Raw genomic sequence first — 23,875 nt, 5'->3', positions numbered from 1 at the left:
TATTCTTGTGGGTTGGTTTCTTCTTTCTCTTCCGGTGATGAGTCCTCAACACTCACAGGTACAATTTGATTTTCTTTTGTCACCGGCATCTCCACTTTGTTGTCGACTTCTTTTCCTTTTCGCAAGGTCATGACTGCTTTGACCTCTCCATGCTGTTGCGGTGAACTGGTACTTGCTTCATGTACTCCTTTAGGATTAGGCACTAGTTGACTTGGAAACTTGCCTTTCTCAACAGTCATTGCCAAGGTCTGAACTGAAGAAGCAAGTTGTCCTACCATCTTCTCGAGGCTTGAAACTGATTGGGCTTGTGAATTGAAGCCTGCTCTCAACTCATTTCGTAGTCCATCAATGGTGCGATTCTGTTGCTCAATCGTGGAGTGAGTAAGATTTTTGAAATTCTGGAATGCATCCTCCCATGGTCTGGGTTGAGAGTAGTTCTGGTTCTGATTGTATGGTCTAAATGGTGGCTGAGAGGCTTAAGGAACTTGAGGAATTTGTTGCATTGGTGGAGCTGGAGCTGCTGGTCCATTCTGTTGAAATCCTTGAGACCATGAAAAATTGGGGTGGTCTCTCCATCCAGGATTATATGTGTTGGAGTATGGGTTGTAATTTGATGGCTTTCTCATTACACCTATGGCATTGGCTTGATCTGAGTATGAGTCATGGTCATGTGGTTCTGTTGATTTAGCAGTCGATAACGATGCTATTTGTCGAGCAAGACCTTCAACCATCTCCTTGACTTCTTTGATTCCCGAAGTTGACTCGCCAATTTGAACCTCATTTACTCCCTTAATTCTTCTAGTATTCCTGATTGATCGACTCCGTTGTTGGGAATTATCCGCTTGTCGCTGGAAGAATTCCCAAATCTCTGATGCACTTTTTGACATTAGCTCTCCTTCACTTGTTGCCATTAGCCATTCTTGCACATTCGGCAATAATCCCTCCAAAAAGTATTGGCATTGGTGCCATTTCTCGTACCCATGATGTGGACACTTCAAGAGTAGCCCATTGAATCGCTCCCACGTTTCGAAAAACTGCTCGTCATCTCTTTGGGTAAACTCTGAGATTTCCCTGCGAATAGCGTTGGTTTTATGCACTGGGAAATATTTATTCAAAAATTTTGTTACCATTTGTTCCCATGATGCAATGCTATTAGCAGGTAATGTATTAAGCCATGAACGAGCTCTATCTTTTAAAGAAAATGGGAATAATCTGAGTTTAACATCATCGTCTGAAAAATTCTCGTATTTAAAAGTTTGACAAATAGCATGAAAATCATTCAGATGATTATATGGGTTCTCATTTTCTAAGCCATAGAATGTGGGGAGACAATTTAGCACACTAGGTTTTAATTCGAAACTCCTAGCAGCTACATTTGGGTATCTTATGCATGATGTGCTCAAATTAGCTAAGGGACTGAATTAGTCCTTAAATGGCCTCTCTTGTGGTTGCAAATCCATTTTATTTTTAATTTGTTTGTGTGTGCGAAGTGTTTTTTCTAATTCAAGGTCTATAGGTTCAAGATTAGGTAATAATGACCTACGACCATGCATGCAAAACAAATAAAATAAAAATAAGGATGAGAACAAAACAAATAAAAATAAAGAAGAGGGAGAAATTACGATACTAACCTTATTGCGCTATTAAAACCTTTCTATAAAAATACACAAAAACAAATGCGTGAAATAAATTAACTAAAAATTAAATTAATAAAATAAACAAAAAAAATTACAAAGAAAAATAAATTGAAAATTAAATTACAGAATTTTAAAGAAGAGAAAAAATAAAAGAAATACTAACCTTTAAATGTAGATTCACTCTTTTTTTTTCTTTTTTTTATAATAAAAAAAATACAAGAAAACAAATAAAAGAAATTATTCACAAAAATTAATTCTATGAATTAAAATTACTTACCTCCCCGGCAACGGCGCCAAAAACTTGTTGTGCAAATTTTAATGTACTCGCAAGCGCACGAATCTATTGTAGTATAGATCAATGGTGACGAGTGTCGATCCCACGAGGAGGTAGATTTTAATTATGTGTAGAATTAATTTTGTAAATGAGTGGTTGGATTTATGGTGGAAGTGATTTGGAATATGCTAAAACTTAAATTAAAATGGCGAGAATAAATTCTAAAATTGGAATTGCAATGGAGAGAATAAATTGTAGAGAAAATCTATTAAATTGACATACTTGGGTATCTGGATCCGTATCAACATGCATCATGGGCTAAATAATCCGTATTAATACCAATTAAATCATAAGGGGGGAATCCACACCTCATGAACCACGCTCTAATCAATATGGTGCTAAGGGCTTATCGTGCCAAATAATAATAACCTTGTACTAGAGGGCCGGTGAAACCAAGGCGGTACTAGACAAGATTAGTATTATTTGTCGACGAGAAGTCAAAACATCCACAAAAACTAGAGGGGAAGAGAAAATAAATTTGCCAAATAAAGCCCATGACACATGTTGAGACTTCACCTTCAACCCAAGCTTGAAAGAAAATTAGCCACTCATAATTGAACTAGGGGCAAAATGGGAATTTATTAAAATACGAAGAAAATACAAGATGGAGAAGGAATTACAGAAAATGGATCCCAAAAATGGATTCAGAGATATCAAATTAGGGGGGAGAGGCCCCCTTTTTATAGATACATGGAGTAAATCATGGCCATCGGATTAAAAACAGTTTGGACGCTCAGGATTGCGCCACGTCATCAGTCAACAGTCCACGGTTTGACCACGCAGATGAACAGTAACACGGTTTGACCCGACTTTGAACAGTAACGCGGTTGAAAATAATCCTGTGTGATGCATGCACCGTACACGAAATTTTTCGTCCACTGATATGCTGCTACGTCACCATCAACAGTACATAAGAATTTTAGTCCAACAGGATCGTGACACCTCTTCAGTCAATGCCACATCATCGGTCAATGCCACGTCATCATCCATCTATGTGAACAGTGTCGTGAACAGTAACGTATACAGTACCGTACACGTGAATAGTACCGCACATGTGAATAGTGCCATTTTTCCTTTTATGCTCCTCCTAAGGTTTTTGACCGTCCTGAGTTCAAAAGTGATGTCCGTTTTGCCCTCTGATTTCTCCTTTATTGTGAAATGACTATAATGCCCCTAAAATACATAAAATACTTAATTAAAATAAAATACATGTAATTAAATCACAAGAAGGTTAAATACATAAAAGTAAGGGTTGTTAGTAAGACTTGAAATGTAAAATGACGGTTTTCTCCTTTATAAATATGCATTTTCTAACACTCAACAGATGCATTAGATTATCTTGACCATATAGTAGAGAATGCACAATACTAAGATACAGTTGGTTCTTATGAGTCATCAAGTAAACCCCAGTCATCTCCATCTGGTGGAGGCATGCATAACCTTAGGGAGACCATGATTTTCAAGCCAAATTTGCATCCTTAGCTAAAAAAGTCGAAGTATTAGAGTTGAAAAAGAATGATCATGTAAAGTCTGTTCAAAATATTTCATGTTATGTTTGTGATTCTACTGACCATTCTACGCAGGACTGTCCAACCCTGTCAGCTTTGAAAGAAAGTTTGCATGAACAAATAAATGTCATTGACAATTTCAAAAGGCCAAATCCAAATCCATACTCCCAAACTTACAACTCTGGTTGGAGAAACCACCCAAATTTCAGTTGGAGAAATGACAATCATGCACAACCTTCACAACCAGTTCCTCCACGTCAAAATTTCCAAAACCCCCAGAGTTACCCACCATATGTCCCACCACTAAGAAAAACTCTGGAAGACACATTGTATTCGTTTATTGAAAAACAAGAGTCGATATCAATAACCAAACGATGCAAATCTTAACAAATTTGACAGAAACTATCTCCAAACTTAGATTTGCTCTTACCATACATGAAATGGGAAAGTTTCCTGCTCAACCTGAACCAAACCCCAAGAGTCAACAACATCCTCAAATGGGAAATTCAGGAAACCAAAATATGAGTCAAGTCAAATCGATTATAACCCTCGTGGTGGTAAAATGGTCGAAAAACACATTATGGACCCTCGTGAAACTAGTAAAGATTCAATTTCAGAAAATAGGGAAGAGTTTGTCGAACCTTTAACCCATGAAGAAATAACCAACGCTCCTCTTGTACCCCCATTTCTTCAAGCACTAATCAACCCAAAGAAATTTATGAAGTTTTTACTTGATCTTGGTGCCGGTGTTAATTTGCTTCCTTACTCAGTGTACCAACAACTCAATCTCGGTGAGCTAAAACCAACTTCTACCACTCTTTTACTTGCTGATAAATCGATTAAAGTTCCAAAAGGAATAATTGAATATGTATTAGTCCAAGTTGATAAATTCATATATCCTATGGATTTTATTGTTTTGGAAACGGAACCAATTGTTAATGAATGCAAACAAATTCTTGTTATATTGGGTTGACCATTTTTAGCTACTGCTAATGCTTTGATAAATTGCAGGAATGGATTAATGAATTTATCTTTCGGCAACATGACACTGGAACTCAATGTGTTCAACATGTGTAAACAACCTCACCACCAAGAAGATGATGATAATGAGAATGAGGAGATTGATCTCATCGAGCCAGTCATTGAAGAACACATTCAAGATGAGAATTTTACAAACTCTACTCAAATTTATTTTACTGGTTCTTTTGAATCAAGTAAAGAATTAAATTGTGATACTGCTAACATATGTTCTACACTTGATTCTATGCAGGTACTTACAATTAACGATGACCAGTCGAACTTTGAAGATACAATACAACCTGAAGAACCAAACGAAGAGGAAGCACCAGAGCTCGAATTAAAGCCCTTACCAGAAGAATTGAAGTATGCCTATCTTAGAAAGCAGCAGACATATCTGGTGGTAATTTCTTCCCAGCTCACGCATGATCAAGAAGGTAAGTTGTTATCTGTACTAAAAAAAACATAAAACTGCATTTAGTTGGACCTTAAAAGATATAAAAGGCATTAATCCTTTAATTTGCACACACCGAATACACTTAGAGGAAAATGCCAAAACAACCCGTCAACCACAAAGAAGATTAAACCCTCATATAAAAGAAGTGGTAAGGAATGAGGTCCTTAATTATCTACCCTATCTCTGATAGTAAATGGGTAAGACCAACACAAGTAGTACCAAAGAAATCTGAAATAACTGTTGTAAAAAATGAAAAAGGTGAACCAATCCCAACATGAATTCCATCTAGTTGGCGCATGTTCAATGATTACAGAAAATTAAATGATGCCACTAGAAAAGATCATTTTCCCCTTCCATTTCTAAACCAAATTCGCGAAAGAGTAGCTGGACATCCCTACTACTGCTTTCTTGATGGATACTCTGGCTATTATCAAATCCCTATAGCCGTAGAAGACCAGGAAAAGACCACATTCACATGCCCATTTGGAACATTTGCATTTAAGAGAACGCCATTTGGACTTTGTAATGCTCCTGCAACATTTCAAAGGTGCATGCTAAGCATTTTTAGTGACATGGTTGAAAATTGTCTAGAGGTTTTTATGGATGATTTAACTGTATTTGGTAATTCTTTTGATACATGTCTTGATAATGTAGAAAAAGTTTTGGAAAGGTGCAAAGAAAAAAGACTAGTTTTAAATTGGGAAAAATACCATTTCATGACCACTTCTGGAATTGTCTTGGGCCATGTTGTGTCTTCAAAAGGAATTGAAGTTGACAAAGCCAAAGTTGAAGTCATTTCAAAATTACCCTCACCAAAGACAATTAGAGAAGTCCATTCCTTTTTAGGACATGCAGGATTTTATAGGAGGTTTATAAAAGACTTTAGTGCCATATCTAGACCACTTTGTAACCTCCTAATAAAAGACACACCTTTTGAATGGACTAAAGATTGTCAACAAGCTTTTGAAAAAATAACTACTCTTTTGACATCAGCCCCAATAATGCAACCCCCTGATTGGTCGTTACCTTTTGAGCTAATGTGTGATGCTAGTGATTATGCCGTTGGCGCTGTTCTGGGTCAAAGAAAGGAAGGTAAGCCCTTTGTCATCTATTATGCAAGTAGAACTTTGATTAGTGCTCAAATGAATTACACTACAATTGAGAAAGAACTACTTGCTGTAATATTTGCATTGGATAAATTTCGTTCGTATTTAATTGGTTCATCCACTACTGTTTATTCTGATCATACTGCTGTGAGATATTTAATGTCAAAATAGGATGCCAAACCAAGGTTGATACTGTTGGGGAAAAATTAGGTTTTTTTAATTTTTTATAAAACCTTTTGAAGATCGCTCTCATATAATATATAAGAATTTGTATTCTAGAAATCGTACCTTGAAAATTCGATTTGGCTTTTTTCGTTGCAGTGATTTAGACTACTAGATCACGATCCGCCACCACCACTCCTGTTAGATCACGATCCGTCACCACCACGCTTGTTAGATCACGAACTGTCACCAATGATCTTCCAGATTATGACTCAGGTTCGATCTGCACTTGACGTGTGGACGCCTTTATCACTACCAAAGCAACTAGCACGAGAAAATTTTTCTCTCAACAATAGAGAGAAAAATCTTATTCTCCGATCTGTATAAAGTGGCTTCTCCCTTTTTCTTTTGAGAAAAATAAGCCTTTTATATCACCCTTTAGTGAAAACCCTAAGCTCCAAATAATCAAAAAACAAAACCCACGTTATTTGCTTTTTCAATAAGGGACCCACCTTGTAAAATAACATAAGGCCCCTTATACAAAAGCTAATTAAATGGAGCCTCCCATTAAATGATATATTTAGGCTTTTGACCCAAATAACTAGTTATCTTACTTATTAGTCCAGTAGTGGTGCAGTCAATTAAATGAGCTAACCCGGGGATCATTTGGGAACATACAATAGTGGCTACAATAATTAGGCCTGTAATTAAACTAGCCCAATTATTTAATTCCAAATCTACTCCACTAAAAGATTGGAATTGACTTCCATAATTGTATGCTCGAATAATAATTCGTCCCAAGCCACATTGATTTCTTTACTGCACAATCCTTTGTACCACATCGTTAATTAAATTGATATCTCAACTGTCCAATCAATTTAATAACATCTTATTCCTTGATCCTTACTGGTTTTCTCTAATGATCATTTTCAACATACTAAATATGTCGACACACTCTGGCCAGAGAATTCTATGATCAAGTGCCGAAAACCCATCAAGAGATGTGTTGTACAAATTCTATATTGTTAATCCATAACTCCAATACTCATAATTGCTCCCACCAAGTTAATTATGAGATTTAATAAGTCTGACAGTTATTACAAAGTTAATTAAATCTCATATGTGATCCTATTCAATGTAGTCGTACTATATCAATAAATTCATACATGATTAAGACAAATCATTCAATGAATTTATTACAGTCTATACCTAAATAAAGTGCCCAACTTTATTTATCAACTGCGAACTAAATTTATTTAATCATAAGATAACTTGTATTTATGTCTTCTGTGAATCCACATGGTGATCACATAAATACATATAATATGATTAAATGGACTTTAATAAAAATATTAATGCAATTAAAATATTTGAATAAAATACCTCATTTATTTTATTAATCAGAAAAATTGTTTATTACAATTAAATAAACACATGCTTTTAAAGAGCATATTTTCCCAACAGATACAATGGATTTTACTACTTCAAGAATTTAACTTGACAATCAAGGACAAAAACGGCGTTGAAAATATTGTTGCAGATCATCTTTCAAAACTTACGAATGAGTCTTCAATTGAAACAACACCCATCAATGATTCTTTCCCTGATGAATTTTTATTTTCTATACACAAAATGCCTTGGTATGCTAATATTGTTAATTATCTTGCAACAGATGAAATGCCATGTGACTGGAGTTCCCAGGACAAGAAGAAATTCTTAACAAAAGTGAAAAGCTTTTATTGGGATGATCCATACCTGTTCAAGTACTGCTCTAATCAAATGTTTTGAAGATGCATACCAGACGACGAGGTAAGTAGGGTCATTAAATTTTGTCATTCTGAAGCATGCGGTGGCCATTTTTCTTCAAAAAAGACAGCTGTAAAAATATTACAGTGTGGATTTTATTGGCCTACATTATTTAAATATTCACATGCATTCTGCAAAATGTGTAAGAATTTTTAAATGGTAGGGTCTATTTCAAAGCGAAACATGATGCATTTAAACCCCATCCTTATAATTGAAATATTTGATTGTTGGGGAATTGATTTTATGGGCCCTTTTCCATTATCATTTGGGCTTGTATACATTTTAGTTGCTGTTGATTATGTTTCAAAATGGATCGAGCCGATTCCTTGTCGGCACAATGATCACAAGATTGTGATCCGCTTTTTAAAAGAAAATATTTTGAGTAGATTTGGAATACCTCGAGCCATTATCAGTGATGGAGGTAAGCATTTTTGTAATAAGCCATTTGAGTCCTTAATGAAGAAATATGGAATTACACATAAGGTTGCTACCCCTTATCACCCTTAAACAAGTGGTCAAGTTGAATTAGCAAATAGGGAGATAAAACAAATTTTAGAAAGACAGTTAATCCAAATCGTAAAGATTGGTCTCTTCGACTAACTGATGCACTTTGAGCATATCGTACTGCTTTTAAAACATCTTTAGGAATGTCACTCTATCAACTTGTTTATGGAAAATCTTGCCACTTACCAGTTGAACTTCAACATAAATCATTTTGGGCCATTAAAGCTTTTAATTCAAATCTTGATGATGCTGGTAATGTGTGTAAATTGCAAATAAATGAACTTAAGGAATTACGGAATGATTCATATGAGAATTCTAGAATTATTAAGGCAAGAACCAAATTTTTTCATGACAAAAAAAATTTTCGGAAAACATTTGGGATTGGTCAAAAAGTGTTGCTTTATAATTCTCGTCTTCATTTATTTCCAGGGAAGTTAGAGTCAAAGTGGAATAGTCCATTTGTTGTAAAAAATGTGTATCCATATGGAGCCGTAGAAATTGAGAATCCAAAGGATGGTGTCACATTTAAAGTTAATGGCCAAAGATTAAAACCATATCTGGAATACCAACCACATGAAGCAGATACCGAAATTAATTTGAGTGACCCACCAAATTTTGATTAAACCTTTTCATTTTAACGTTTTGTGAATTTAATTTACTGTTACTTTATCGTTTGAATTGTTTGATTTTTTTTCCTTTTCCCTATGTCTTGAATGGAGTGCATTGCATTGTTTTAATTGTGTGTTGTTTGACAATTGTGATTTAGCTCACCAAATTTTTATACTTGTCATGAGTACCTCCATGAGAAATTTCATTTTCGATCATCTTAAAGTGCTTTTACATGTAAAATTTCAGCTGAGGAAATTGCTCCGATTTTGTAAATCACATCCCATTTGGGATCTACAACCACCAGAGTTAGTATCCCACGTGAAAGATCTAGAAAGACAACTCAAGGAAATAGAGGATGGTATTTATAATATGTAATTGGAACTGGAGGTAAATTCAATAAAAGGATGAAAGTGAGTTATAGTCCTTGTGTGTTTTTGTTTTATTTTGTTCTTCTTCTTCACTTTTGATTTGAATTGATTTTGCAGATTTCATTCGTTTTGTTTTGATTCACTCTCCCGTATAAATGGTGGATAACGGTACTCCGTGACTTTTTAAGTCGGTATTCTCAGTTTCCCATAATAACTCAAACCTCAATGTCAAGCATGGAAGAAATACAATGAAAATTGCATCAACATTTTTCCTCTCTCCCTCAAAATGCTCTTAAGAAGATTTACAAAGCTCGTTGTGAACGATTGCGTTTGTTAATGATCAATGGGATTCATGCTGACATTCGTTGGTTAATTGAAGCAAAGGTCCGATTGGCAAGTGAGTTTCTGATCCATTCATTTCCTACATGCCTGGCTTTGGTAAAAGTACATTTACTAAGAAAAGAAGAGCTAAGCGACTTGGCTCTGAATGTTCTCACTGTGTAAGACTTGCTTGCAAAAAGCCACGTTGTAAAACTTTAGGAATGGTTTCTGTAAATCATGAAGATAAAATCAAATTCGTTAAGGATGGCTTGAGTAAAGAATCGTTGGATGATATCTTACGATCTCTTGAGATGCATCCGAACGGATATGTTTAACTTGAAATTCAAAATTTGTGGAAGCTGTTCCAAAAGGAAAGTGCACAGTTTAGTCTTGGGAATCTGACTTTAAAAGACCATGTTTGCCAGTTTATAAGAAAACTGGATGGAAAGCCTATCCTCGACCCATAGAGGGCGTTCAAGTCGTTACTGGACGTAAAACCAGAGGAAAATGTGAGCCACAATCACACCCACCAGTAAATATCCTTTTTATTTTACTGTTCTTTTATCTTTTGCATTATTATTATAGAGAAATTATCAATCGTACACCCTTAGTTTACTCTGTTATTAAATTTACTATAACACTTTTAGGGTATATCAGTCATCCACCCTAAATTGACAAAATGTATCTGTCGTCCATCAAACCGTTAGTTGTCATTTAAATATGATGACGTGAAATGGGTAATCTAGTTTTTTCATATGATACAAGTGATAATTTAAGAGTATATAAGTGATAATAAGAGATTTTAAGGGTATACAAGAGATAATTTTCAAGGGTAAAATTGTCAATTCGTTATTGTTCCGTTAACTTTCAAATGGCAGCTAATGTTTTAGTGGACGACATATAATTTTTGTCAATTTAGGGTGGACGATTGATACACCCTTAAAGTGTTATAATATTTGTGATAATAGCACAAATTTAGGGTATCCGAATGATAATTTCCTTATTATTATTTTGTGTCTTTTTTATATCTAATCACTGTTTGCTTTTACTTTTCACTGTTTGCCTTTGAATTATTAAGCTAAAAGCTTCACGCGTCATTTGACAAACACACCACCCCATTTATAGATGTATATCATTATGTCCGTCACCAAGATCCTTAAATATGAGCTCCTTTTCAAGCACTTACAAATTGTTTATTTTTAGAATTTTTCTAATGGCAGCAACTTCAAGCAGACAACTAAAGAACATTTGTGTGCTTTCTGGATTTCGCTATGGAAAGTATAAGGAGTTCGTTCAGGCAGCCATAGATCTTGGTCGTGCTATAGCAGAGAGGAAACTACATCTTGTATATGGAGGAGGTAGCCGAGGGTTATCAAAACTTGTCTCTGAAGCTGCTTTCGTTCGAGGAAGCCAAGTGCTAGGCATCATTCCAAAAGCCTTAAAACCTTTAGGATGTCTACCAGACCCACCAACTGGAGAAGAGTTAGTTGTCTCAGGTATGCAAAAATGAATATCTGAAATATTAAATCTTGCTGACACTTTCATTTCCTTCCCAGGAGATATTGCAACTTTAGAGGCGCTAATTACATTTGCTTCTTGGGCCCATTTGAATATCCATAAAAAACTCATTGGTTTGTTAAATGTTAATAACTTTTATGATGTCTTAATAACATTTCTTAATCATGCAATTAAAAATTATTTCATTCCATCCTCAGCGAAAAAACTCTTCATTTGTGCTCCTACTGTTAATGAGTTACTTGATCTTTTGCAAGCTTATAAACCAGAGCCAGATCCCATGACTTTGGCGTTGGATTGGGCAATTGATGACAATGGCAGTAACTCTAAAAAAAAGTATAAATTAGATTTAACTCTTCGTTTATAAATATTTCCAACAGTGGCCGGATGATATCTTCTAAACTCTACTCCTTTCTTTAGACATTGAGGACAATGTCTCCTTTAGGTTGAGGGGAGGGAATAGTTGATAATTGTGGAATGTCTCAGTCCTAGTGATGTTTTTACTAATTTTATTTGTAAAGACTAACTTTGGATAAAAATTTAAGTCGAAGATGGCAGAATATAGAATGTAGTGTCTCTAGAAACGCATCTTCTTAATTTTAGTGTTTTGCTCTCCAAAAAATATCTTTTTATTTTCTGTCTTTTTCGCTTAATTATCTCCCTTAAGTTTCTACAATCAGTCCCAATTTTTTAGTGTTTTCTTAAAAAAAAAAAGTTTTCTTTCTCGGTGTGATCTTTTAACATTGGATAACATGATGATTTTTAAATTTTGGTATTCGTATTATCTTTGGCCTTGAGTTATGTTACACTATATTTTCCCTTTTGCATGTTGAAACGTAAATTGAGAAATTTGATGAGTAAAATTGATTAAGTCATTTGGAGGAATGTATATATCATGAAAAGACCAAGCGAGTTTTTGAGCCTATTATCCTTGGAGAGTAACCTTATTTGCCTATATAGCTTCACAATTGATTGTACAAGATCTCAATATTTTCTTTAAAAAAAAAAAGAGAAAGTTTGTGCAGCCGCATCTAAAAGTCTATTGAACTAGTAGATATGAAAGATTATTTAGAGCCCTAAAAGATGACAGAAGGTCATCTTTGATCCGTTTGAGCTTTTCTAGCCAACCCTATTATAAAGAATCCATAGTTAACCCCTTTGAGCCTTAAATAATAATAATAATAATTTTCTTTGATAACCTATTAACTTATCCCACTCCAATGTGGAGTATCACCTTATATTTTATGTTTTCCACCACCCAATTATGTTTGAAAATAGGGATGATTATTTATTCCTAATAATAATGTTATTGAAAAAAAAGAGGAAATGTATGTAAAAAAAATTGAAAAAAAAGAGAAAACAATTCCAAAAAAAAAACACTTTGTAATCTCCAAAAAGTCTCTATTTTTCAAACATATATTTTTGTTTTCCCTATTACCTTTTTTGTTAGCCATAACCCTATCCTATATTACGTCCTAATAAAAATCCTTCTCGATTTTTGGGAATTATAGTCTGAAGTAAAAGCTGGTGATATGGACTAAAAGATGTGGTGATGCATAAAAATAAAAAAAAAAGTTTTGCTAGTAATTCCTTGGACTTGAGATCATTTTATTTCTAAGCTGTGGGCATTATTTTTTTCATCTTGGTGAGAACGTGTGATAGTGTTTTATTATTCTCTCAAATTTACCATTTTTTTTAGAGTGACAATTTAATTTGGGGTATATCTTCTTTTGAGAGTCACTTTTAATCGTGAGATTTTGAGGTTTGATGTATCATTCTTAAAAGTGGCTTAATTAATGTAGCTATGATAATTGATCATTTTACAGGATGTTACTGAACTGTTTTGTGAGGGTGTGATTTTCTTTAGGTTGAAGATAATCCTTATACTTTTCATTGATTGTTGTCATTAATTTGATAAAAGAAGTAAACACAATTTTTTTTAAAAAAAGATTTTCAATTTGAGTTTGAAATTTCTCTAAATTTTTATAGCTTAAATTGCTAGGGCCTAGTAATAAGCTGGTTGGGGGGTGTGATTGACACTAAAAAGTGTACATTTAATAAGGATAAAATTATTAGTTTGCACTTATTGTGTCGATTAATGCACTCATCATTTCTAAATTATCTTAATACTCCCTAAATATATTTTTATGTTAAGTTAATTCGTAAAATGTTAATTTTTATCTTGTAAATATTTTTCAGGCATAAAGATGGAATTAGAATTGAAAGCAGGAATAAAGAAGAACTACTGGAGCACAATTGAGGAGATGTAAAAATAAAAAAATAAAAAACAAAAAAAAGAACAAAAGGACAAAAGAGCGAAAAGCAACCATGTTTTGGTTCCCTGTGATGGTCAGGAGGCCATCACGCCTGCTGACCATCACACAATTCAATATGTGTATATAATATAAAAATAAAATAAAATATTAATATTAATAAAAGAAAAGAAAAGAAGATGATTTCCTTTGCCTATAAAAGGCAAGGGGTGGCGGAGGCAGAAGGGAGAGCTGAGCAGAGAGAGCTTAAGTCGAAAGAGAATAGAGTGTAGCTGAGGAATTATGTCTTTTTCTTCTTTTTCTTCTTTTGTTATGTAATCAACTTTCTTGTAATGTATTTCAAAAGTTTATCAAATAAATAGAGTGTTGTGTTTTCTTTCAATACGAGTGGCTAATTTTACTAAGTTGAGATGAAAGATGAAGCTCAATGTTTCAAACTATTAAATTTATTATTTTCTCAAATGAGTTTTTAAGTTTAGTTTATTCTTTTCTAGTTATTTTTATGTCATGGTAATTTATAAATTTCTTTGGATTTGTATGGTATTTTGACATAATATCGACACATTAATATAGTGTGGCACTTTAGTACTTTATTCCACATTTATCCACACACATAAAATTAAATGATATAATAATTAACTAGTAAAAGTGAGGGCAAAATATAAATGAGAGAGTATTAAAATTATAGGTTGAATACAAAGAGTGGATCCCGAACCTTAGCATATTTTTAAATTGATTTCAAATAATTTCTTTTCCCCACAATTAATTTTCTTAGTTTTAAATTGACTACTGAATTTTAAATTTCCTGTGGTTTGACCCCGGACTCACCGGGTTATATTATAAATAGACACTCTTATACTTGGGAGTAATACACTTTTGAGTCGTGTCAATAAGCCTAACTTGAAACAAAAATACTACAAAAATTACTTTGTTAAGGCTACCTCCACTAGTGATCATAAAATTGTTTGTCATTATTGCAATAGAAATGGTCATATGAATTATAGATGCCCTATTAAAAGAAATACATATTATAGAATCAAATGTGTTTGGGTTCCAAAAGGAACCATTGCTAACACTCAAGGACCCAAAAAGTTTTGGGTGCCTAAAACTTAGAGATTTCTCCTGCATGGGTCAAAGAAGAGAAAGAACAAATGGTACTTGGACAACACATGCTCGAGACATATGACATGCAATTATTCTTGGTTTTCAAGTTTTACCAAGATAAAAAATGGTGGAGATGTATCATTTAGAGATAATTCAAAAGGAAAGATCATTGGTATCGGTAATGTTGGTAAAGAATCCTCTACCTTTATTGAAAATGTGTGCTTAGTTGAAAATCTAAAACACAACTTTCTTAGTATTAGTCAATTGCGTGAAAAAGGATATAAAGTTATTTTTTATAAAACAAAATGTGTTATTGAAAATGCATGTGATGGTAAAGTCTTGTTTGTTGGCAAAATATGTATTAATGCTTATACCGTTGATATAGATTGTGCATACAATCATAATAAGTGTTTCTCCATATTACATGGTGATAGTTAGTTATGGCATAGAAGATTAGGTCATGCAAGCATGGATTTGATTTCAAAAATCTCGAAAAATGATTTGGTGAAAGGTCTTCCAAAAATTGGATTTCAAAAAAATAAAATTTATGAAGCTTGTCAATTTGGAAAACAAATCAAAACTTCTATAAAAGACAAGAATCATGTTTCTACTTCAAAACCACTTCAATTGCTTCACATGAATTTGTTTGGACCTTCTAGATATGCTAGTCTAAATGGTAAATATTACCCATTTGTGATTGTGGATGATTATTCTAGATACACATGGGTATTGTTCTTAGTTAATAAGGATGATGCATTTGATGCATTTAGAGTTTTCTGTAAAATTGTTCAAAATGAAAAAGGTTATTTTATTACATGTAATAGAAGTGATCATGGTGGAAAATTTGAAAATCATGCATTTGAGAGTTTTTGTAATGATTTTGGTATTAAACATCAATTTTCATCACTTAGGACTTTACAACAAAATGGAATTATTTAGAGAAAGAATAGGTCTATCCAACAAATGGCTAAGACCATGTTAAATGAGAATGCATTGCCAAAATATTTTTGGGCTGAAGCCATCAACACCGCTTGTTATGTTTTAAATCGTGTGTTGATTAGAATTTATTTCAATATAACTCCCTATGAGCTTTGAAAACCCAACATTGGTTATTTCAAAGTTTTTGGATGCAAATGTTTTATTTTGAACACAAAAGATTATCTTGGTAAATTTGATCCAAAATCTTATGTTGGTATTTTTTTTTTGTTATTCCAACATAAGCAAAGCTTATAGAGTGTATAATAAAAAAACTTTGGTTGTGGAAAAATCTATGCATGTTACATTTGGTGAGTCTAACATTTCCCCTATGGAGAAAGGTGTTGATGATGATGCATATAAAGAGTCACAAGAAGAATTATCAAAAGATAAACAAGATGATGCACCACATGAAAATCAAGAGGATAAACAAGAAGAACAAACAAATATGGAGCAATAAGAAGGTACTTCTCAAACACTCCCCAAGGAGTGGAGGTATGTTTCCTCTCACCCTAAGGATTTAATTTTAGGTGATCCTTCAAGAGGTGTTAGCACTAGATCATCATTTAGAAATACTTGTGAGCATGCTGCATTCATATCTCAAATTGAACCAAAATCCTTTACAGATGCAGAAAATGATGAATCTTGGATTATGGAAAATATAAGAGGAGCTGAATCAATTTGAGAGAAACAATGTGTGGGAATTAGTTTCTAAACCAGAACATCAATCTATTATAGGCCCTAAATGGGTATTTAGAAATAAAATAGATGAATCCGATGGGGTTGTCAGGAATAAAGCTAGATTAGTGGCTAAAGGATATAACCAAAAGGAAAAAATTGATTTTGATGAAACATTTCCACCTGTAGCTAGATTAGAATCCATTAGGATATTGTTAGTATTTGCATATTATAAAAAATTCATTTTATTTCAAATGGATGTCAAGGTGCTTTCTTAAATTGTTATATTATGGGGGACGTTTCTGTGAAACAACCCACTGGTTTTAAAAATGAAAAGTTTCCAAATCATGTGAATAAGTTGTCTAAAGCATTGTATGGTTTAAAACAAGCACTTAGAGCATGGTATGATACACTTAAAAATTTCTTGTTGGATAACGGTTTTTCAATAGGAAAAAAGATACTACTCTCTTTGTTAAGCATAAGAACTAAGATATACTTGTTGTTCAAATTTATGTTGATGATATTATCTTTGGTTCTATTAACGAGTCTTTGTGCTATCAGTTTTCATCTTATATGAGTAAGGAATTTGAGATCAGCATGATGGGAGAATTAAAGTATTTACTTGGACTTCAAATCAAACAAAACAATGAGGGAATCTTCATCAATCAAGCTAAATATGTCAAAGATCTACTTAAAAGATTTGACATTGATGAGTGAAAGACCAAGGGTACTCCAATGAGCACAACTATTAAGCTTGACAAGGATGAGAAAGGTAAAGAGGTTTAAATCAAAATGTATCGAGGTATGATTGAATTTTTACTTTACTTAACTGCTAATAGACCCAATATCATGTTCAATGTATGTTTGTGTGCAAGATTTCAATCACGTCCCAAGGAATCTCATTTGCTTGCTATCAAGAGAATTTTTCGTTATTTGAGTGGAACCATATATCTTGGCCTTTGGTACCCTAGAGGAACTCATATAGATTTAACTTGTTATTCAGATGCCGACTTTGCTGGTTACAAGGTCAATATGAAGAGTACTAGTGGAACTTGTCATTTTCTAGGTCACTCACTTGTTTCATGGTTTAGTAAGAAACAAAATTCAGTTGCACTTTCAACCATTGAGGCAGAACATATTGCCTCAGGTAGTTGTTATGCACAAGCGCTTTAGATGAAACAAACACTTAGAGACTATGACATTAATCTTGATCAAATTCTTATCATGTGTGATAATATTAGTGCTATAAATCTATCAAAAAATCCCATTCAACACTCTAGGACCAAGTATATAGAGATTAGACATCATTTTTTGAGAGATCATGTTAAAAAAAAAGGATATATTGCATTAGAATTTGTTTCTACAGAAAAATAATTTTTCGATATTTTTACAAAACCCCTTTGTGAAGAGCAATTTTCAAAAATTTGGCTTGAACTTGGGATGACCAGATTTTCATATTAATATCTCTACTTATGATATTGAGACTATCAAAATTGATTGAATTTTGATTCTTAATGATTATGTGTCGTATAAGCATGATAAACAAGTTATATGTATGAATTTTTATTCTTTGAATATTTATCATGTCTCATGATTGTGTGATGTATATGCATAATAAATGTGTTATATATTTGAATTTATAATCTTTGAATGTTTATTACCATGTCTCATGCATTAAAAATGGCTTTTGAAATTTTTTGGGATTACAAAATGGTCTCGAAACTGATCAACACTTAGCCAGACATCAAAATGGTGCAGAAAACCAGAGAGGAGCTGGCTAGTTGCTAGGATTAAGCGGCTAGCCGCTTGGGTAACCCGAGCGCAAGGGGCTAGCCGACTGGGGTCATGGGTTCATGCTCATTTTCTTCTTCTTCTTCTTCGTTTTTCTTCACTTGTTCTTCTCTCTCTAAAATGTGAACAACCCTCTTTATTTTCTCTCTCAAATTTCTTCATTTTTCACTCATTTTCTTGACAAAAATAAGTTTTCAAAATCATTATCCATCCATTAATCCTTCATCATTTATCCTCAAAACACTATTTCATCACTTTTTCTCAAACATCCCAAAATGAAAAACCTAAGTTACCTATTTTCTCTCTCTTCAAATTAAGCAATTCTTAGTCCTTCTTTGATCAAATGAACATCATACATTGTCTTAAATAATCTCTAGGATCATTTTAATCAGTTCAAACTTATCCATTTCACTCAATATCTTGCAAATATGAATTTGTGTGCTTTGGTAATTTGGTGATTTCAACCACAGTTGGTGGTGAAAAATTCAAAGGAAAACAAGTAGCTAAGAAGCGCAAGGAACAACATGGAGACAATTCGGAGTTCATATTAACCCATTTTCCGTATCCACCTATTCGGAAACGTTTTCACGATAAGTTTTTGTCAAGGTCGTTTCTCACCCCCCATTTTGTTAATCTTGTAATTTAGGGAATTTACCTATTTGTGATAAATCTCTTAGTGATTTTCTTGTGGATATGGGATGGAAAAATGCTTTAGTTCTTAAGGAACGATATTATCCGAACTTAAAGTTTTTTATTCGAATATGCTTATTTATTCACAAATTACAAATAGGGTTGGTACAAATGTTGGGGGGATTCCTATTGAGTTTGATGTTGTGGATTTAAATAAAATTCTTAGAACTCCAAATGAAGGGCTAGAACTTTATACAGCTAGAGGTAGAATAAATTATCCATGGTATTCTGTTGAGGATGTTGTTTGGAAGATTTGTAGGCATTCTGATTTGTCTTTTAAGTTTTGTAACTCCACTTTGAAATCTCAAGCCTTACCCTTTAAACTTAGAATTCTTCATAGTGTCCTTTAACATGTCATTAGTCCTCAGTCTGGACATAATGATGAAGTTACCCATTTAGATGTGGCTTTATTGGATAGCATTCTAGAGGGTAGGGTGCTAAATGTCGGTTATATTATTGTTCAATATATGCTTAGTGCTCTGGGTATAACGAGTTGGTATCTTCCATTTGGAAGCATTATTACTCGCATTCTGAAACATTTCCAGGTGCCCATAACCGAACCAACCTTTTTAAGCCCTAAAGAATTAGAAGATGAAGCTACAGCCAATTTGGGGTTTTTATGGGTGGAAGATCAGTGGATTAAAGACTGGAGATACAAAAACAAATTTACAACACTCGCTCATTCAGATCATCGTATCTTTAACGATGTCCTTCCACCGAACCAACTCCTTGATCTCAATGCTCCACAACGCTTACATCCTTCGCCTTCTTTGGGTCATTCCCATTCTACTTCAGCAGACCCTGAGGATCCGATGCAGCTGCTGTTGACTGTGCATTCTATTTCTGAGCAACAGAGCCAACTTCAGTCCTAGTTTAAGGCCTTTCAAATTTAGTCCATTTCGGAGCAGCAATGCCTATTTGATCAGCAGCAACACTTATTTGATCAACAGTATTGCCTCTTTGCTCAACAACAATAACTTCTTGATGGCCAACAACAACTTTTCACTGCTATTGGATTTCCACCACCACCCTCTTCATCACATCCATCATCTCCATAGTGTTATGTTCTTCTTCATTTTGATTTCAGTTCTCTGTTTTATTCTGCACTACATTTTCATATGCATTGTTGCTTTAATTGTGGATTGAGGACGATTGTTGTTTGATATTCAAATGCTTTATATTTGGATGATGTTTCTGGATTCTTGGAATGTTATAACTTTTTGGTTAATTGCATGCTTGATTTTTATATATTTCTTGATTAACTATTGAGGTACGATTTTTGTTTTGAGCATGGATTTATAGTAATTTTGATGATGAAGAGGGAGAGTTCTCGAAGATAGGTAATATGTATTTTGATCTTGAAGTATTGATGCATGATTTTGAAATATTTAGGGGGAGCTTACATTTGTTAAAGATCATGTATTCATGGAGAATTCATAGTTGATTTATATGTTGAATTATGTATGTCATATACTAAGAGAGAATATAAATGTCAAAATACATGAGATGTTTGTCATCATAAAAAAAGGAGAGATTGTTAGCCTAAAGAGCTACACATATTGTAATTTTGATAATAACAAACATGTGTCTTAAGTGATATGATAAATATTGTATTTCACATTTTCATTAGTTCTTAAAGGATAATATTTATGCAAGTGAATCAAGTGAAATCAAGCTCAAGACACTCAACGGACAATGACTTGATCAAGGACAGTTTAGTTCAATGGAGTCATTATTGTAATATATTCTTGTAAAGCCAGTATGATCTAATATATGCATGGTTTAGCATTTGAGAAACTCAAGATTTTGTTTAATAAATCGTTACTTTTCATAAACCAAAAGGTTTTATATTTATAATACAAATTTTTTTGTGGATTTGAGTGTTTTTCAAAATTTAGATTAAATTGAAAAAGATTTGAGAACTTTGAAATCAGTAAGAATTTTGTTAAAATTCTTAAAGAACCTCTTTGAAATATATTATAAACTTTTGGGATATAGCATAATTTCATAAAATTTTGAGAATAACGAGCATTATTTATAAATTCTAACTTGGACTTGTTTTTAAAGTTTTATGACGTTTTTGGTCATAGTCAAATTAGAGAAAGTTTTGGGAAAAAAATAATTATAGAAAATAGTGTTATTGTAGCATTGTTGTAGCCAAATTCAAATTGCAATGGTAACTTGCACTGTACTAAGCAACGATCTGGCTAATTAAGAAGGTAGCCGGCTATTTGCTGTTTTTGTCAATAATGGCTAGTTTTTGTGTCTAAACTAAATAAACTCAAATCAAATTCAAATTTTGTGACTTTTACAAGAAAGAACAAGAACATATATCATATTTTGAGCTTCCATTTCGCAAATCATTATTTATTAAATCTTCATTGTGCTATCATTTGTATATCCACTCTAAAAGGAGTTATTTGTTGTAATTTTCATGTCCTTATCAAATTTGTGAGAGTTTGAGTGTGAGAAACACTTAGGTTAAGAGATTGGAGGATAATTTCTTGTTGTAAATGTCTATTAACATCTTGGAAGTCAATTGTAAGAACTTGAAGCTTTCAGAGGCTTGGATAGTGAAATGCTCAAGCTTGGATTGCTTGGAGGCATGAACATAGGCGGAGATTTCGAACCACGTAAAAATCTTTGTGTTTGCTCTTTCTTCCCTTACTCTTTTATTTTTTAGCATTGTTAAATTTATTATTTTTTATTTCATTGAGACATTAGATCAAATTGTTGTGTGGTTTGCTTAGTTTAAGTTTTTAAAACCATATCCTGTGTATTTAACCACAAAAGGAAGTGGCCCTTGTGATATCCAACGCGCACTATTACTATTTTCTACCTCAGTATACACCTACCACGCAAGAAACGTACGTAAGCACTGTTGTTTAATAAAAAGAAATGAACAAGTTATTTACTAGTGAAATTTAATGATATATGAGCATGAACCTTATCTAATAGCCAATCGATAAAGGTAAAATCTCATCTTGCAACCATTTGTTATTTTGATGTGAATAACTAGTTCTAAGCCATTGCATGTGCTCACTAAAGATTAAAAAATTCAGATTGTTATATTACAAGAAAATCGAATTCAATTGGACAATTATTAAAATTTATTAATATAGAGGAATATATTACTTAATAAATGGTTCAACTTTTCTTGTGTTGTGTAACACAAATAAATGTGCTTGATCTATTAAATTTGGACTAACTTGCACCCGTTTTCCACCAGATAATGGCTTCTCGATTGATAATTTTTGCATATGTCCAGGTGGCAGCCCAACAATACAAATGTTTGACATTTATTTTGCAAAAAATTACAATGCTTCCTCTGCAACATAACTCTCTGTTATGCAGCCCTTAGGATGGTCACGGTTCTGAACATAACTTTTAAGAATTTTCATGTATCTCTCAAATGGGTATATCCATTGAAGATAGACTGGGCCATTTAGTCTAACTTCATTCACCAAATATACAGTAAGATGAACATAATATATAAAAAAAAGGCGGGGGAATATTTTTCCAGTAAGCACAAAGTCACTACAAGGTTAATCTGTGATTTATCCAATATTGTTACATCAACTAAAGTTGTGTACAAGGAATTAAAGAAGAAGCACAACCTAATGATAACATCTTTAACATGCTTTGGCAAGATACACCTAAGGGCAACATGTAAAAGTTGTTACATAAGAACATAACAATCATGAGACTTAAGGACTTGAAGTTTAAAACTCCTCCATTGACACAAGATTCTTGATTTTTAAAGAATACCTATCAGGAACCTTAATACTTTTCAAATCTTTTCAAAATCTAACCTTTTTCTCTCTAGTTAAAGTGTAAAAAGCTAGAGATAGAAATGTCCACTTGTCATTTTTAACATCTGGTGCTAATTCAAACCTAATTTATGATGCCACAAGATCCACCATCAACTTAAGGCAATGAGATTGAGGGCAAAACTATCACAAGCATGTGAGATGAGGTATATTTAGATCTTATTAAAGTTCCCATCGGACTCTTCACAAGAGCTTGAGTGAAGAAATTCAAAGAAGTGCTTAATGGATTGATTCAAGCAACTTAGGCTCAATCAAATTCGTAGAAGCCCGTGGAAGGAATCCAACATGATAAATGCATGATTTAGGCTCTTGAAGTTTCCAAATAATCACTTCCATGAAATAGGAAATTGGCTTGCCCATTATTGCGAGAAAAAAAATTATTTTCCTTTTTTGGATACTTTTTGGCTTTGGAAAATATACTATTTTTCTTTTTGGAAACTTTCCTGTTTCTTGAGGAAGCTAGTGGAGAAACAAATCAATTATTTCTCTTTTAATTGTCGAGTTTCCATTTTAATTGATGTAAGGCATTTAAGCCAATTAGGATTCTAATTTGATTTAGATTCTTTCCTTGTTTACTTTAGATTAGGATTTCGATTTGATTTTCATTTAGAATTTATTTCCAAAATTTTTTGTAACCAACCATATATAATGTACATGCATCCAATAAATAGAGACGGATCAATTTTGATACAATTGGTGAGAGAGTTAATTCTCTTTGGTTCTTAAACAAATTCTTTGAGCCTATCAGATTTCTGTGGCACTCAAACTCTTGACTTATCAATCAGATCATCCATAACTGATTGTGGCATCCTCACATACTAAGGTTCGTGCTTTCATTGATCATCGGGTTAGGGTTCTATTTAATTCTAGGTTTAGATTTGATCTTGGAGACTAAATTGATTAGGGTCGTGTCAGTTCTCAACGGGGTTCATATCATTTTGGTATCAGAGCTTAGGCACCAAGGTCAGATTCATCTATCTTTATTGTTTTTCATTCTTGTTTGAGATTTTGCATTCTTGTTATAGTATTAGAAAAAAAAAGACAACAAAAAAATCATGAACAGTGCCGCATGAACAATATTTTAAGGTTTCTTTTATCAAATTTGCATCTTTATGGTTTAATTCTCCTTAAATCCATAAATTTTTCCTATTTCTTTCCCTAAAAAAAATCCAAAAAAAGGAGTGAAACAA

General features: G+C 33.2%; 1 non-coding gene across 1 annotated transcript; it reads left to right on the top strand.

Annotated features, from left to right (window-relative positions):
* The first annotated feature begins 975 nt into the window (after positions 1–975).
* Positions 976–1,079, top strand: LOC112097518. Its single transcript, XR_002905050.1, has one exon. It is a non-coding gene; the product is annotated as a small nucleolar RNA R71 (small nucleolar RNA).
* Positions 1,080–23,875: the final 22,796 nt, after the last annotated feature.

The sequence above is a fragment of the Citrus clementina genome, unplaced genomic scaffold (genome assembly GCF_000493195.1).
Source record: "Citrus clementina cultivar Clemenules unplaced genomic scaffold, Citrus_clementina_v1.0 scaffold_6, whole genome shotgun sequence".
Taxonomy (NCBI): domain Eukaryota; kingdom Viridiplantae; phylum Streptophyta; class Magnoliopsida; order Sapindales; family Rutaceae; genus Citrus; species Citrus x clementina.
Note: the sequence above shows the minus strand (reverse complement) of the source record. Positions and strands in the feature narration are given on the sequence as shown.